The following is a 16,816-nucleotide window of genomic DNA, read 5'->3' on the forward strand; positions in this document are numbered from 1 at the left end:
TAGGAGCGGGAGGATCTGACAGTGAAGATGCTGCCCCGGCAAGGAAAAACCGGCGGCGGAACAACAGGAAGAGGAAAGGCAAAGAGGTGCTAGTTGTTGAGCAGTCCGGCAACGGTGGTGGCGCCAAGGAAGCCAAAGCTGGTGACTCCGGCAAGGAGGTTGCCGCGGAGGTGGCGGTCGCCGACAAGCAGGACGGCACCAACAAGCAGTATTGCAAGATCCACCGCACCAAGGGCCATGATCTCCAGAGCTGTAAGAAAGTCGAGCAGCTTGTTGAGCAACAGAAAGCTGAATACGAGCGGCGCGACAAGGAGAAGGCCCAGGAAGGTGCTTGGGGATCCGGCAAGAAACGTCCCGGCCGAGGAGGACGCCGCGGCAAGGCCAAGCAGCGGCAAGGAGACAGACCTCCTCGCGGCCGCGACAAGGATGAAGATGACGACGATGATGAAGACATGGATGATGAGGAGACTCATGAGCGGGAGTTCCAGAAAGCCACAGAGGTCCTGTGCGTTGACGGTGGTGCTTCTCTGCATACCTCGCACCGCCAGCTCAAGGAGTGGGTGCGGAAAGTTAATGCAGCAGAACCACCTGTCGAGTCACGCAAGCCTCTGAAATGGTCCAGCACGCCTATCATCTTTGATATTGAGGACCACCCTGATCGCATAACTGCGGTCGGGTGCTTGCCGATATTTGTTTCACCAACAATCCGCAACCTCAAGGTCACTAAGATGCTAGTTGACGGCGGGACCGGCTTGAACCTGATCTCCTCCGCGGTGCTCCAGAAACTCCAGATCCCTGACAGTGAGCTCGAAGAGACCGGTACATTTCAAGGAATCAACCCGGGAAGGAGCAAGCCGAAAGGAAAGATCACGTTGCCGGTAACATTTGGCAGCGAGCTGAACTTTAGGACTGAGAGGGTAACATTTGATGTTGCTGACTTTCCATTACCTTACAATGGAATCCTTGGCCGTCCGGCACTCGCCAAGTTCATGGCAGCCTCTCACTATGCGTACAACGTACTGAAAATGCCAGGCCCGATAAGTGTCATCTCTGTCCCTGGCGACAAGAAGGATGCTCTTATCTGTGCCGACAAGATCTACCGGGAAGCAGTAGCCGCAGCAGAACGCAAGACACTTGCCGCTGAAGCTCCCGGGGGGAAGAAGAAGACCATGTCCGGCAAGAGCTCTGATGCCCACTCCGGCAAGCGCACCTCTTCGGAGTGTTGTGCTACCGTCGAGGACGCACCATCGAGCTGCATCGGCAAGTGTAAGAAGGCAATGGCAGCTCCACCTGAGACCAAGAAGGTGTCCGCCAAGGAGGACGGCACTGGTGGTACCTTCACCATCAGTGCCACTCTTGACCCCAAATAGGAAAGCGCGCTCGTTGCTTTCCTGCGGGCGAATGTCGACGTGTTTGCGTGGCAACCGTCTGATATCCCACCTTGCCGTCTGTCCTCATGCGCGGCCCGTCAAGCAGAAAGTCAGGAAACAGGCAGTGGAGCGCCAAGAATTCATCATAGAAGAAATCAATAAGTTGGAAGCAGCAGGCCTTGTCAGAGGAGTGCTCCATCCCACGTGGTTGGCCAATCCTGTTGTCGTGCGCAAGGCTAACGGGAAATGGAGGCTTTGTATTGACTTTACTGATGTTAATAAAGCTTGTCCCAAAGACCCATTTCCCTTGCCGCACATTGACCAGATTGTTGACTCCACAGCCGGATGTGATTTGCTTTCATTTCTTGATGCATACTCAGGATACCATCAGATCTTCATGGCAGAAGAGGATGAAGAGAAAACCGCATTTATCACCCCGTGTGGCACGTACTGCTTCGTATGGATGCCTTTCGGTTTGAAGAATGCTGGTTCAACATTCGCAAGGGTAGTCCACCATGCTTTTGAGCCGCAGATGCACAGAAATGTGGAAGCCTACATGGATGACATAGTGGTCAAAAGCAAGAACAGGGCGACCCTGATTCAAGATTTAGACGAGACATTTGCAAATCTGCACAAGATCAACCTCAAGCTTAATCCCGAGAAGTGCGTGTTTGGAGTCCCTTCCGGCAAGCTTCTCGGGTTCTTCGTGTCTCACCGGGGAATTGAAGCCAATCCCGACAAGATCAAGGCCATTGAGCAGATCGAAGCACCAAAGCGCGTCAAAGATGTACGAAGGCTTGCCGGTTGCGTGGCTGCTCTCAGCAGGTTTATCTCTAGATTTGCTGACCGCACCCTGCCATTTTTCAAAATTTTGAAAAAGGCAGGTCCAATAAAATGGACTCCGAAGGCGGAGGCTGCGCTGCAGGACTTGAAGAGATACCTGTCCTCCACTCCAACACTTGTCGCACCTAAGCCGCAAGAGAAGTTGCTGCTGTATATAGCGGCAACCAATCAAGTGGTTAGTGCTGCGTTAGTGGCGGAGAGGGAGGCAGATGATGAGCCAGCAACCACGACAGATGCATCCAGCGACAAGCAGGGGGCTTCGCCGTCAAGCTCTGGTCCCGATAGAGATGGATCTGCGCAGGAGCATGATAAGATGCAGAAGAGAATGGTGCAGCGTCCAGTTTACTTTGTCAGTTCCCTTCTATAGGGGGCTAGATCAAGGTACTCTGGTGTGCAGAAGTTGCTTTTCGGCCTCCTCATGGCCTCGAGAAAGCTGCGCCATTACTTCCAAGCACATGAGATCACAGTCGTCACTCGCTTTCCGCTGAAAAGGATACTGCAAAATCCAGAAGCGACAGGCAGGATTGTCGAGTGGGCGCTGGAACTATCAAGCTTTGGCCTCAAGTTTGAGAGCACTTCAACTAGCCAAAGCAGAGCATTGGCAGAGTTCATAGCAGAATGGACGCCAACACCAGATGAAGAAATTCCAGAGACGAGCATCCCCGTCAAAGAGGCAAGCAAAGAGTGGCTGATGTACTTTGATGGTGCCTTCTCGCTGTAAGGTGCCGGTGTGGGCGTGCTGCTTGTCGCGCCCACCGGAGAGCACCTCAAGTACGTAGTCCAGATGCACTTTCCCAAGGAGCAAGCAACCAACAATACTGCAGAGTATGAAGGATTGCTTGCCGGTCTCAGAATCGCAGCAGACCTTGGGATCAAGAAGCTCATTGTCAGGGGTGACTCACAGCTTGTCGTCCGCCAAGTGAACAAGAACTACCGGAGTCCATTGATGGAAGCATATGTTGGTGAAGTGAGGAAGCTAGAAGAGCACTTTGACGGCCTACAGATGGAGCATATCCCAAGAGCTTAGAATGACATTGCTGATGGCCTGTCAAAGTGTGCCGCACTAAAGTTACCTGTGGAACCAGGGATCTTTGTGCTCAAGTTGACTCAACCATCCGTAACACCATCAACTGGACAAAGCAAGAAGAGGAAGTTGGTTTCTGGTGACTACTTTCCGGCAGAGCTCCTCGAAGCCGCCGCCAAGAAAGTCCCCAAGATCAACACCAAGGATGCTGAGGGGCAGTCTGCTCCGGCAAGCCTTATGGTTTGTCCCGTTGAAGCAGACACTCCTGACAAGTTTTGCTCCGGCAAGCTTGCCGGGGAACATCAAGCTCCGGTAGGGCCGCAAGTCCTTGCCGTAGAAGCGGATGTTCCCGCAGCAGCAGATGTGCCTTTAGTCCTTGTTGTCGAGCCACAAGCTCCAGCATGGGCACAGCAGATTGTCCATTTCCGTCAGACAGGAGAACTTCCCGAAGAGCAAGAAGAAGCGGAAAAAGTAGCCCGGCAGTCAAGTATGTACCAGTTTGTCGATAGTATACTGTACAGAAGAAGACTCAACGGTGTGAAATTGAAGTGTATTTGCCGGGAAGATGGACAAAAGCTGTTGGCAGAGATACATGGAGGCATATGTGGCCACCACATTGGCGCAAGAGCACTTGCCGGCAAAGCTTTCTGGCAAGGTTTCTTTTGGCCGACAGCCCTCCAGGATGCAACTGCACAAGTAACCAAGTGTGAAGCGTGCCAGTTCCACTCCAAACAGATACACCAGCCAGCTCAAGCTCTCCAGACGATCCCTTTATCCTGGCCAATTTCGGTCTGGGGGCTCGATATCCTCGGCCCTTTCCCCCGAGCTGTCGGGGGCTTTGAGTACTTGTACGTCGCAATCGACAAGTTCACAAAGTGGCCGAAAGTGCAGCCAGTGAGGAAGGTGACAACACAGTCAGCAGTCAAGTTCTTCAGGTCAATCATTTGCCGTTTCGGGATCCCTAACAGGATCATCACCGACAACGGCACGCAATTCACGAGCCGCACCTTCATGCAGTACGTCCAAGACCTTGGCGCCATGGTCTACTTCGCTTCTGTTGCTCATCTGAGAAGCAACGGTCAAGCAGAGAGGGCAAATGCTGAAGTGCTGCGCAGGCTCAAGACCAGAACTTTCGACAGGCTGCGCAAGTGCGGAAGAAACTGGATCGAGGAGCTGCCGGTGGTTCTTTGGTCGATCAGAACGACGCCAAATCGAGCCACTGGCCAGACGCCTTTCGCTCTAGTCTATGGAGCAGAGGCAGTTCTCCCCACGGAACTTGTATACGGATCGCCTCGAGTGCTCTCTTATGATGATCTTGAGCAAGAACAGCTGCGACAAGACGACGCGCTGCTCCTTGAGGAAGATCATCTTCAAGCTGCTGTACGAGCTGCTCGATACCAGCAAGCTTTGCGCCCCTACCATAGCCGCAAAGTTAAGGCCAGAAGCTTCGAGGAAGGCGACCTTGTTCTTCAGCGCGTTCAGTCCGCCAAGAATTCCAACAAGTTGACGCCGAAGTGGGAAGGCCCTTATCGGGTGAAACGAGTCACAAGGCCCGGCGCTGTCCGCCTTGAGACCGAAGATGGCATTCCGGTGAGCAACTCCTGGAACATAGAACATCTTCGTAAGTTTTTCCCGTAGGGCGCGGTTGCCGGAACCCGTTCCGGCAACCACCTTTTGTACAAGTCTTGCCGCTGTTGCATGTAATCCTTTGTACAAAGCCGGGCACAGATCCCGTGCATAAATAAAACCCCATGTGCTCCGCACAACTTGTCCATTTCATGCATTAGTTCCTTTCTTGCATGCGTTATCTGACACTTTGTGCAGCACCTACATCCGGTAAGCAATAACAAGCCGAAGGGCTCCATATCATTATTTTCTCTTCTATCTTTTCTTTCTCAACAAAGGAAAAGAAGGTTCCCTCGCACACAAGTTTGCCGGGGGGAAGGAGAAGATTGTGGTATGGACCAGGCGTCGTTCAAGCAAAGTTTTGCCTTGCCGGGAAGCAAACGACAGAAAAGCTAAGTTGCCAAAGTTTGAGCAATCAGTTTTTCTCGAACGACCCTGCTTTGTATGGAAAACCTGTGCGCGGAGGAACCAACTCGTGGCTAGTTGCGCCCTTACTTTGTTTCGAGTCTGCTCAACAACTTAAGTGTGCTGCATCTAGTCGCGACAAGGTTTCTTGTTGGAAGCAGCGCCGCCAGCAGGCTGCTGACGTTCCGCACTCAGCGCTCGCGGCTCGGGTGCCTGCGCCGACAAGTTCCCTAGAAGCGTAGGGTAAAAACATACAAAGGAAGGAATCTAGTAGAGGAAATAACATAGCAATTGATAACATAAATAAAGTTATGTTACAAGATAACTTGTCGCAGCTCTAACAGACTGTTTTCATAAAATGATTAGCAGCGACAAGGGAAAAGAAGAAATGGGCGGCCTAGTCTACGCGATCGCACTCAACCCTCTTGATCTCGCTCACCTTGTCCACAATGGATGCAACAAGGGCCTTGAGTGCGCCCCGATCGGCGTCTGGCGGCAAGGACTTGAGGACGTTGGTGAAGCTGAGGCCTGGATTGCGGAAGGCCACCTTCATCAGCACCTTCTGGAGAACCCCGGTGCAGATTTTGCGCGACTCGTCGGCCAGCTGCTTTGGGATCCTCTCCCGGAGCCGCTGGAGTGCCGTCGCCACACCCTTGAAGAACAGGCTGAGCTTGGCGCTGGGTTGGAGATTCTCGTCGGAGGGATACCCAAAGTCCTCCATTCCCAGCTACGCCAGCTCCTCGTCGATGACTGCGGCAATATTCACCAGACCCTCGGTCCAGTGCTCCACAGTATCTCTGAACGAGTTCTGGGTAACTGCAATGCTCTCCAGCAGCGCCTTGTCATCCTTGACCTTCTCCGACAAGGTCTTCTCCCGCTCCTTGGCGGCCTCCAGCGTCTGCGTCAGCGTGTCCAGCTTCAACTCCAGGTCTGCATTGGAATCCTTGGCGGTGCTGAGCTCCTTGCCCCTCTCAGCGAGAAGACCTTGCAGCTCACCGTGGGCGGCAGCATCCTTCTCATGCTCACGCTTGAGCGCGGCAAGCTCCTCGCCGCTCTTCCCGATGTTGGCCTCCAGCTGCGCCACCTTCTCCTCCAGCTCTTTCTTGGCGGCCTCTGCGGTTGCGGCAGCGTCCTTTGCTTCCTTGAGCGCCCCGCCAAGTGCTTGCTCGCGCTCGGCGAGCTCCTCCTCGTAGCTGTCGAGGTTGGCCTTCCGCTACACCAATTCGCCTTCTCGCGCGGACTGCTTCTCGGCGGCCAGCCTTTGTTCCTCCTTAGCTTCGGCCTTCTCGAGAAGGAAGGCCGTGCGCTCCTCGGCGAGTCGCTCCCGCTCCTGTGCTAGGGACCGGAGAGCTTCTTGATTGTGGCCCCGGAGCTCCTCCGCGCGCTTCTCCATATCAACTCCCGCCTTCGCGACAAGCGCTTCCCGGGAAGCCAGCTTGGCTTGCCGTGCGCGGTAGAGTGACAGCAGCTTCCGCAGCAGCTGCTCCTCCTCAGGCTCGCCACTGCTGCTGCTAGGCGCGTCGACCAACGACAGTCCAGCGGAGGCGAGCACCTCCTCATCGAAAATTTCCCCCTCGACCGGCGCCCTGGAGCTCGACGCCCAGGGTAGCTTGATGAAGATATCGTCGCCGGCCTTCAAGTAGGCGCCGGGCTGGGGCTCCTCGGAGCCCGGCTCCGCAGCAGCGGCAGAGGGATCGGCGGTCGGCGCAGCGCCTGGCGCTCCTGCGGCCTCAGGGTCATCAGTGCGATCGCCCGACCCCTCGCCGGCTTCTGCGGCGGTAGCCTTGGAGGCCTCCTCGCCGGCGGTCTCATCAGCACCGACCCCTTCTTCGTTGGCGGCGGCATCGTCAGTGCTGCCATGCGCGCCTTCCTCGTCGGGAAAGTTTTCGGACAAGTTTTCGGACAAGTCCTCAATCAAAAATCCAAGAGAAGAAAATCATAAGAAGAAGAACCCAAGGGAAAGTTTTCGGACAAGTGAATTACCTGTGCCAAGATCTGCAGTTGCGGTCTCGGCCGCCGCAGGATCGACGGTGCTGCCCCTTGCCGGAGAGTTCTCCCTTGCCGGAGAGCGCTCCCTTGCCGGGGACTCCTCCCTTGGCGGCATAGTCGAAGCAGATGGCACTTCGGGACCAGCTTCCGGGCGCTCCTGATATGGCTGCTCTGCTCCTACACAAATCATCAAGCAAGATATCAACAAAGGAAAAGGCACTCATGCGCGCCTGACAGCAGAAAGCTAACTATGAACTTACGCTGGGGGCTGCGCTGGGAGCTGCTTTGAGGAGTGGTTGCCGGGTCCGTCAAGGTGGTCTCGGACCCACCCCCTGCTGACACGGTGGGGTCATCTTCGATGACAATCACCCCGGACTTGGCCCTCTTCGCCGCTCTCTGGGCCAGCGTCCTGAAAAGAAAGGAGGTCAGATTGAAGCAAGTCAGATACAAGATAAAAACAGCAAGATTGAAGAACTACAAGAGCACCAAAGAAACTTACTCTTCTTCCTTCTCGTCGGAGCTGAGCACGGAAAGATCGAAGTCTGGCTCCCCTCCGGTGCGGTGAGGCGGAGGAGTAGGATCCCTTGCCCGCTTGGCGGGGGCGGTGGCGGTGGCCCGGGAAGATCCCGCTCCAGTTGCCGCTGCTGCGTGAGGCGCTCCCGCGGCAACATTGCTTGCCGCGGTAGAGCGTGTCGCACGGCTCGGCGGCTGTTGACCCGGCTGCCGCCCCGCTACGTCCACGGCCCTGCGAAGACGCCTTCTTGGCGGGGCCGGGGGCTCCGCCTGCGGCAAGCTTTCTGAAGGCTCGGGCTCTTCCTCGCCGGCCTCGCTCGGCTCAGCTTCAGAGCTGGGAGGCTCTTCCTCGCCAATGAACTCCGCGCGCTCAGCGAGGTTTGCCGCCTCTGCCGCCTCCGCCTCCTCCACAGTGAACCCGAACGCGCCCGCGGCAGCTGCGGCCGCAACCTCTTCCGCCCTAGTGGCGATGCGCTGCAGCTCCTCGTCGGTGGTGTCACGGGTGAGGCTCTTCTGCTCGTCAGCGCGGACCGGCACTTCTTCCAAATTGTCGAAGAATGCTTGCACGACGTCATCCGCAGGCTCTTGCCAAGTTGGAACGATTCCGTGTGAATCGCACAACGGCATCATGGCGCGGATCCGGTCAAGCGAAGAATTATTGCACAATGGAACGATGCCCCTCGCCAGCGTGAATGGGTGCTGGGGGTCGCGTTTGAACAACTCCAGGAGCATTGCATCCAGCTCCAAGACGGTGAAGTTGTAGTTGAGGCCCGGCCGCAGCCTCATGATGTCCGCCGAGTTCTTGAATTCCCAGGCGGGCCTCCCCCTCTCCTGCAGGGGGGCGATGCGGCGGTGGAGGAAATCTGCGCCTACAGCGCCTACAGTGAGCCCGGCAAGCCTGAGGCGAAGGATCCTAATAATGGCGATCTTCAGCCTCTCGTCTTCCGGGGCCACGTTGCTCCAGTCATTGCCGCGCACTATCGGAGTTTGGCGCACGGCGGTGAAAGGCTGCGGATTCTCCTCGACGATCCAGCACCACTCCGCTCTCCACTCCTCCCACTTGCTGCGGAGCTCACCCTCCAAGTACGCCTCCTTCTTGCCGACTCTCGAGATCCAGGCGATCCCTCCGGCAAGCGGCTCTCCTCTCTCTACCCGAGGCATGAAGAAGTGGCGGAAAAGGGCAACATTGGGGTGGACTCCGACAAAGTTTTCGCACAAATGTGCGAAAACTGCCATGGTCAGAACGGCGTTGGGGGTGAAATCAAGGAGGCGGAGGCCGTAGGTGTTCATGATATCGCAGAAGAACTCCGAGAAGGGCGGGCAGAGCCCGCAATAGAAGAACAGCGCGAAGAATGGGTACCCATTTGGAGCCAGTTTCGAAGCAGCGGCCGGGAGTACCCTCATCCGCGGATGCGCACGCGTCTCCGTCGCCCAAAAGAGGTAGAAGTACTCCCTCAGCTCCTTCGCGCCGAGCTGGGGGGAGAAGATCGCCCGCTCCTTCCGCAGCGCCGCGAGCCGCTGCGCCTCGGCCGACTTCACGCCCTTTCCCTTGTCGGCTTTTGGAGCCATGGCGGAGGTGGTGGGGGAGGTCGACGGCGTTGGTGATGCTGGTGGCAATGGGGGGCGGAGCGCTGCTCTCTCGGCTTCGAGAAGAAGGGAGGGGGGCGGCGGAGGTTCGTGAAGATGGATTAGTAGCAACCAGCGAGGGGGAACGAACTGCCCCTGTTTCCTCTGCTTATAAAGAGGGACGGGGCGGACGCTTCGCCCTTCCGAATAAAGAACCACCCACGATCTCTCCCACGACGCCGCATTCAACGCGTGCCGTTAGGGGAGAGCGCGGTGGATACGGAGCGAGATTCAGCGTGGCCCAGTCCGCGTGTGCCCGTGCCCTGTCTTGGGCCTGGCCCAACAGCGCTCGGCACCGTGTCCGGCCCAGGCCCGGGGGCTCCTGTCGGTGTACTAGAATAGGGGTACCCTAGTACCCCGAACTTGTGCACGGGCAGTTGCAGCACCCCGCGGCAAGGCTTGCCGGGCGAACGCCAAGATCCTCCGTGGTTCCCTTGGGGCCATTCAAGAACAAAGTATTTAAGCTCAAGAGACAAGGCCCCGGCAAGAGGAGCTTGCCGGGAAGGCCAACCAAGGCACTCCAAGGAACTTGCCGCGACGCGCCACGCGCTCCGGCAAGGCAACAAGGCCCCGTCAAGAGAAGCTTGCCGGGAAGACCAACCAAGGTACCTCGAGGCCCGGTGAGCGACAAGCTTCCGGACCCGACAAGATAACAGCAGCGGCAAGGCGCTTGCCGCGGCAGGCGGCCACTCTGTGCCCACGCTCCAGCGCATCCACCAACGTGTCGCTCTGGGGGCCTCTCCAGGCGCGCGTGGCGGGAGGCTGTGCAGCCAGTGGTGCGCAGTGGCATGCGAAGCTGACAAGATCGCCATCGTGGCGAACGGTGGCGCCCCTAACGGTCCTTTTCTGCACTGTTTGGGCGACTCAGACGGGCATTTAATGCCCTTGTCCCCTTCCGTCAGGGTTAGGTAGGGTGCACTGTACAAGTAACTGGACCAACCACCTCGCTTTTTACATTTGTACCCTTCTCTGCGTTGCCACCTGTTGGTGACCCCTTTAGCATATAAAAGGAGGCCCATGCGCAACGTAGAGGGGGTTGGACAGGTTCGCGAGGTTTGACTGGTTTGGAATCCAGAAAGACACTACGCTCTCTCTCTGGAGCAAGAACACAAAATAATCAAACAAGCAGCAGTAGGAGTGTTATCTCTCCGGAGAGCTCCGAAGCTGGGTAAACTGCTCGTGTGCTTCGCCTCGATCTGCTCTTCGTGTGATCTCCCCGCCGAACCGAAAGGGGCTCGGTCCGCCGGCCCCATAGGTGTTCGTGGATCAGTTTCCCCGACACAACCCATTTTAAAAACTCAACCAAATAAACCGTATAGATCTTCGATCCATTTAAACCGAGGGAATTCACATGGTGAGTTCTCTTTATAACATATCATCCCAGTATTTAGGGACCTACTATAAATATTCCGTTAGTTTGGAATTAACCGCAGACACATTTGCAATTTAAACTCTCAAGTGTCTTCTGCTTCAAGTTTCACCTCAAAACTTTGCCAACAATTCTTTTCCCTTTTATCGAGACTCTTCCCGTTTTCCCAACATTTTTGGACTCTTAAAAAACCTTGAGTTTATTCAAACCATTTGAATTAAATTCAAATGTATTTGAATTTAGATCTTTCAATCATGCCACTTTCATTTTCCTAGATCGAGCTCAGTTTTGTGAGTCTAAAATATATCCCTTTGCCTAAGTCCCTTCTCTTCCCTTTTTTATTTTTCTTTCCTTTCTTTCTTTCCTTTTTTTCTTTCTTTCTCTGGTACGAGTGAATGAGGGAGAGAGGAGAACCCCAGTGCAGCCCAGTCGGTCAGTTGGGCCTCCAGCAGCCTCGTCCCACCAGTGGCCCAAGGCCTAGTCATGCCCCCGTAAACCTAGCGAGCCCCTCCTCCTCGTTCCCTACCGCCGCGGCTGGCCCGATCCCCATCTCACTGCTCGATACCCAACCTCTCGCTCCCGTGCCTGATCGACCCAGCGCCTCCAAGGGCGACGCCCGATTCCCGCGGCCCTGACCTCGGCCTCAGCCATGGCGCCGCGCTGCCGAACACCAGTAGGACGCCGCCCATGGACGCGCCCATCCCCGAGCATCGATCTGGCCCTCGTCGAGCCTCCATGCAGCACCCGCCTCGCTGGATGCGTCTCTGGTATCTCCGTCGTCCAGCCACGCCCGACGGAGCTCCCCGAAGCCGGCGCCGTGTTCCTCCAGCACCACCACCAGGCTGCCCTCTCCTTCCCCCTGCACAGGAGCTCACAGCCACCACCATGGAGCGTCTTGCTACTCCCCCCAGCACCCAATCCTTCCCTTCTACTCCCTCAGTCATGGTACTTCGCCGCTCTTTTGCTCGCCCGCCTTGCCTCGCGCGACCTGCATGGCCGCCGGCCATGGATGCCATCGTGCTGGCCTGCAGCTTCGAGTGCGCTGCTGTGCCTTGCTACTCCTGCTTCATACGACAGCGGGTGACCTCCGTCGAGCTCACCCGGACACCTTCGACCTTGGCGTGAACCTGCCTCCGCTAGCAGTCTCCTGCTGTCGGCCGTTTCCATGGGTTCGGGGAGCCCCAAGTCATGTCCGTGGCCTTCGTGTCTATTGATGCTCCGCTATTTTCTTTCTCCATTGTCTCCCCGAGCTCGTCAAATCCTGTACCCGGAGCCCAAGTCGGAAGACTCTGTGGATGTACATCTCATTTGTGCCATTTTGGATCATCAAGGACGTTTCAGGTTTCTTCAAGTACCATTACGCCCGGAGACCACGGATCCATGAACATCTACTTCCACTACCGTCGTCATGGATCCAACAAGTTCGCGAGTACGACTACTTCCCACGACGACCTTGTACCACTACCGTCCAGATGATCGCCGATGAACGATAGGACGACTACTTCTATCACCGCCGCCGTGAACATCTACTTCCACTACCGTCGCCGGAATCGCGAGAACCTCTACCGACGACCTCGGAACATGTACAATGACCGTTGTCGAAGACTCGTACCTCTACCGCTTCCCGAACGTGTACCACGACGGCCGTGAACGACTACTTCCTCTACGAACTCGAACCGCTCTGAGAATGCTCCCTTGTAAGGTATAACCTCGACACGACCGTCCATGGACCGAATGCATGTTTTGTCATACGAGATGAACCCCGTGTTTGCAGCATGCCCGTTTGTTATGTGCACGACCCTCGGTTTCCATGCCGCCGACACATGGGACATCCTGTATCCGGGAGCGCCCCACCTTCTTTTGCTCACTCCTGCCACTTCCTTTTGCACCGGTATCTCTATGAGCTACCGGAACCGATATATTGTCGTGGCATCACTTTCGGATTCGTTGCCGTGGCACCCCTTTCGTTTCCTCCACGATGACAAATGCCTCATATCTTATCATGCCAACATTTTCATAAATACTGCATAAAAATTGCACATGTCATCCGCATCATGATAACAACAATTAAAATGTTTAAATTGGTGTTGCATTAAACTACTAAGGCATATGGGGATTTACCGGATTTGTTGTTTGTTATATCCGGCCCCATTTAAATTGTTTAGATGTTGTAGTGTTGTTATGCCTCACCTCTTGCCATGTTAATCAACATTTAATATGTTGGGTAATTAAACGAGATCAAACTAAATAACGTGTTGTGGTGTTTCACCAATATGCAACTCGTTGTATATTGAGCTCCACTTAATTGGTAATTTTGCTTGTTGCACTTTGCCATGCCATGCATATTTAAACCGGACATGCATCATCCTTGATTGTGCATCATGCCATGTTTATGCTTGTTGGTTTACCATGTTGTTTGCTTCTTTCCGGTGTTGCTTCTTCGGGTTAGTTCCTATAACGTCGCATTTGTGAGGATCCGTTCGACTACGTCCGTTTGTCTTCTTCATGGACTCGTTCTTCTTCCTTGCGGGATCTCAGGGAAGATGACCATACCCTCGAAATCACTTCTATCTTTGCTTGCTAGATGCTCACTCTTTTGCTATGCCTATGCTACGATACCTACCACTTGCTTATCATGCCTCCCATATTGTTGAACCAAGCCTCTAACCCACCTTGTCCTAGCAAACCATTGTTTGGCTATGTAACCGCTTTGCACAGCCCCTCTTATAGCGTTGTTAGTTGTAGGTGAAGATTGGAGTTTGTTCCTTGTTGGAACATGGAGATGTTGTTCCTTGTTGGAACATGTTTACTTGTTGGGATATCACAATATCTCTTACTTAATTAATGCATCTATATACTCGGTAAAGGGTGGAAGGCTCGGCCTTATGCCTGGTGTTTTGTTCCACTCTTGCCGCCCTAGTTTCCGTCATATCGGTGTTATGTTCCCGGATTTTGCGTTCCTTACGCGGTTGGGTTATAATGGGAACCCCTTGACAGTTTGCCTTGAATAAAACTCCTCCAGCAATGCCCAACATTGGTTTTACCATTCGCCACCTAGCCTTTTCTTTTCCCTTGGGAGTCGCGCTCCTGAGGGTCATCATTATTTTACCCCCCGGGCCAGTGCTCCTCTGAGTGTTGGTCCAAACTAGAGCCCTGTGCAGCGCCCCCTCGGGGAAACTCGAGGTTTGGTTTTAGTTGTATGGAGCGCTCATCTGAGTGTGCCCTGAGAACGAGATATGTGCAGCTCCTATCGGGATTTGTCGGCACATTGGGGCGGTGTTGCTGGTCTTGTTTTACCATTGTCGAAATGTCTTGTAACCTGGATGCCGAGTCTGATCGGAATGTCTTGGGAGAAGGAATATCCTTCGTTGATCGTGAGAGCTTGTGATGGGCTAAGTTGGGACACCCCTACAGGGTTTTGAACTTCCGAAAGCCGTGCCCGCGGTTATGGGCAGATGGGAATTTGTTAACGTTCGGTTGTAGAAAACCTGAAGTTGACCTTAATTAAAATACATCAACTGTGTGTGTAACCGTGATGGTCACTTTCTGGCGGAGTCCGGGTAGTGAACACGGTGTTGGAGTTATGCTTGACGTAGGTTGTTCTAGGATCACTTCTTGATCATAGTTTCTCGATCGTGCTTTGCGTTCTCTTCTCGCTCCCTTTTGCGTATGTTAGCCACCATATATGCTAGTCGCTTGCTGCAGCTCCACCTCATACCTTTTACCCTTCCTATAAGCTTAAATAGTTTTGATCGCAAGGGTGTGAGATTGCTGAGTGCCCGTGACTCACAGATACTTCCAAAACCAGTTTGTAGGTGCCGATGTTACCGTGCAGATGATGCAACCAAGCTCAAGGAGGAGCTCGATGAAGATCTTGTCCTTTGTGTTGTTTTGTTCTAGTTGATTAGTAGTGGAGCCCAGTTGGGGTCGATCGGGGATCTATGTAGCATTTGGGGTAGTCTTCTTTTATTTTGGTTCCGTAGTCCGACCTTGATTGTATCTGGATGATGTAATGCTTTATTCATGTATTTTGTGAAGTGGCGATTGTAAGCCAAGTATGTATATCTTTCCCTTATGTATTACATGGGTTGTGTGAAGATTACCTCACTTGTGACATTGCTTTCAATGCGGTTATGCCTCTAAGTCATGCTTCGACACGTGGGAGATATAGCCGCATCGAGGGCGTTACAAGTTGCCCCTGGTGGCCACGGCAGCTGACAGGTTGGACCAACACTCAGAGGAGTACTGGCCAGGCGTTTAAATAATGATGACCCTTGAGTCTGCAGAACCCAAGGGAAAAAAGGCTAGGTGGCAAATGGTAAAACCAATGTTGGGCCTTGCTGGAGGAGTTTTATTCAAGGCGAACTGTCAAGGGGTTCCCATTATAACCCAACTGTGTAAGGAACGCAAAATCAAGGAACATAACACCGGTATGACGCAAACTAGGGCGGCAAGAGTGGAACAAAACACCAGGTGACGGTGTCAAAACCAGATGATCTCGGGTAGGGGGTCCCGAACTATGCGTCTAGGTCGGATGATAACAGGAGGCAGGGGACACGATGTTTTACCCAGGTTCGGGCCCTCTTGATGGAGGTAAAACCCTACGTCCTACTTGATTAATATTGATGATATGGGTAGTACAAGAGTAGATCTACCACGAGATCAAGGAGGCTAAACCCTAGAAGCTAGCCTATGGCATGATTGTTTTTCGTCCTACAGACTAAAACTCTCCGATTTATATAGACACGGAGAGGGCTAGGGTTACACAGAGTCGGTTACAATGGTAGGAGATCTACATATCCGTATCACCAAGCTTGCCTTCCACGCCAAGGAAAGTCCCTTCCGGACACGGGACGAAGTCTTCAATCTTGTATCTTGATAGTCCAGGAGTCCGTCCGAAGGTATAGTCCGGCCATCCGGACACCCCCTAATCCAGGACTCCCTCATTAGCCCCTGAACCAGGCTTCAATGACGAAGAGTCCGGCGCGCAGATTGTCTTCGGCATTGCAAGGCGGGTTCCTCCTCCAAGTACTTCATAGAAGATTTTGAACACAAGGGTAGTGTCCGGCTCTGCAAAATAAGTTTCCCCATATTGCCATAGAGAGAATAATATTTACACAAATCTAATCTGCTGACGTATTCCGTAGCGTGACATCACACCACGGCCAAGTATTTATTCGAACCGTTTTACTGTCCCACCTCAGCGCATTTAGCGAGGCATTTTCCTTGGCACGTCTTGTTAAAGCAGAGATCTTGTCCCCTTATTCCGGGATTCTCATCAATACGGGTGTGGGTAACCCAACCGCGCCATTGACTACGGTGCTTGGGAGATAAGCGAGTTTTACCAGGCTGGTGGGGGCGCATAGTTGCGTCCGCCCATATAAGGGGATAAGGATCCACCTTTTCATCCATGACTTCTTCCTCCTTTGCCTATCCATTTCCGTGCACTCGAGCTCCAGCGCCCAAGTCTGCACACCCCACCTCAATCTTCTCCAGCCATGACCGGAGAGGGAGGCAAGTGGATGGTCTCCTCCGTCACGGAGGGACATATCAAAAGATTGAGGAAGGCCGGATACTTGTCTAACGACATTGCGCACCGGCTTCCTGAAGAGGGGCAGCTCATCCCCACCAGTAGGCCCCATGAGAGGGTGGTGTTCCTCCCCCATTTCCTCCGTGGACTGGGCTTCCCTCTCCACCCATTTGTCCGGGGGCTCATGTTCTACTATTGCCTGGACTTCCATGATCTGGCCCCGAACTTTGTCCTTCACATTTCGGCATTTATCATCGTGTGCGAAGCTTTCTTCTGCATCTGCCCCCATTTCGGCCTATGGCTCAAGACTTTCAATTCAAGCCAAAGGTGGTGTGCGGCCCCCAGGCGGAGTGCGGAGGCGGCATGGTGGGCAAGATGCCCAACGTCCTATGGCCCGATGGCTCCTTCGTGGAGTCCCTAAAGGGGCAACAATTGGGGTGGTTTTACATCACCGAGCGGCGCGACCCTGAATGGGTCGCAGCCCCCGAGTTCCGATCCAGACCCCCTACGCGGCTCACCTC

Source organism: Triticum dicoccoides, chromosome 3A, assembly GCF_002162155.2.
Source record: "Triticum dicoccoides isolate Atlit2015 ecotype Zavitan chromosome 3A, WEW_v2.0, whole genome shotgun sequence".
Lineage (NCBI taxonomy): Eukaryota > Viridiplantae > Streptophyta > Magnoliopsida > Poales > Poaceae > Triticum > Triticum dicoccoides.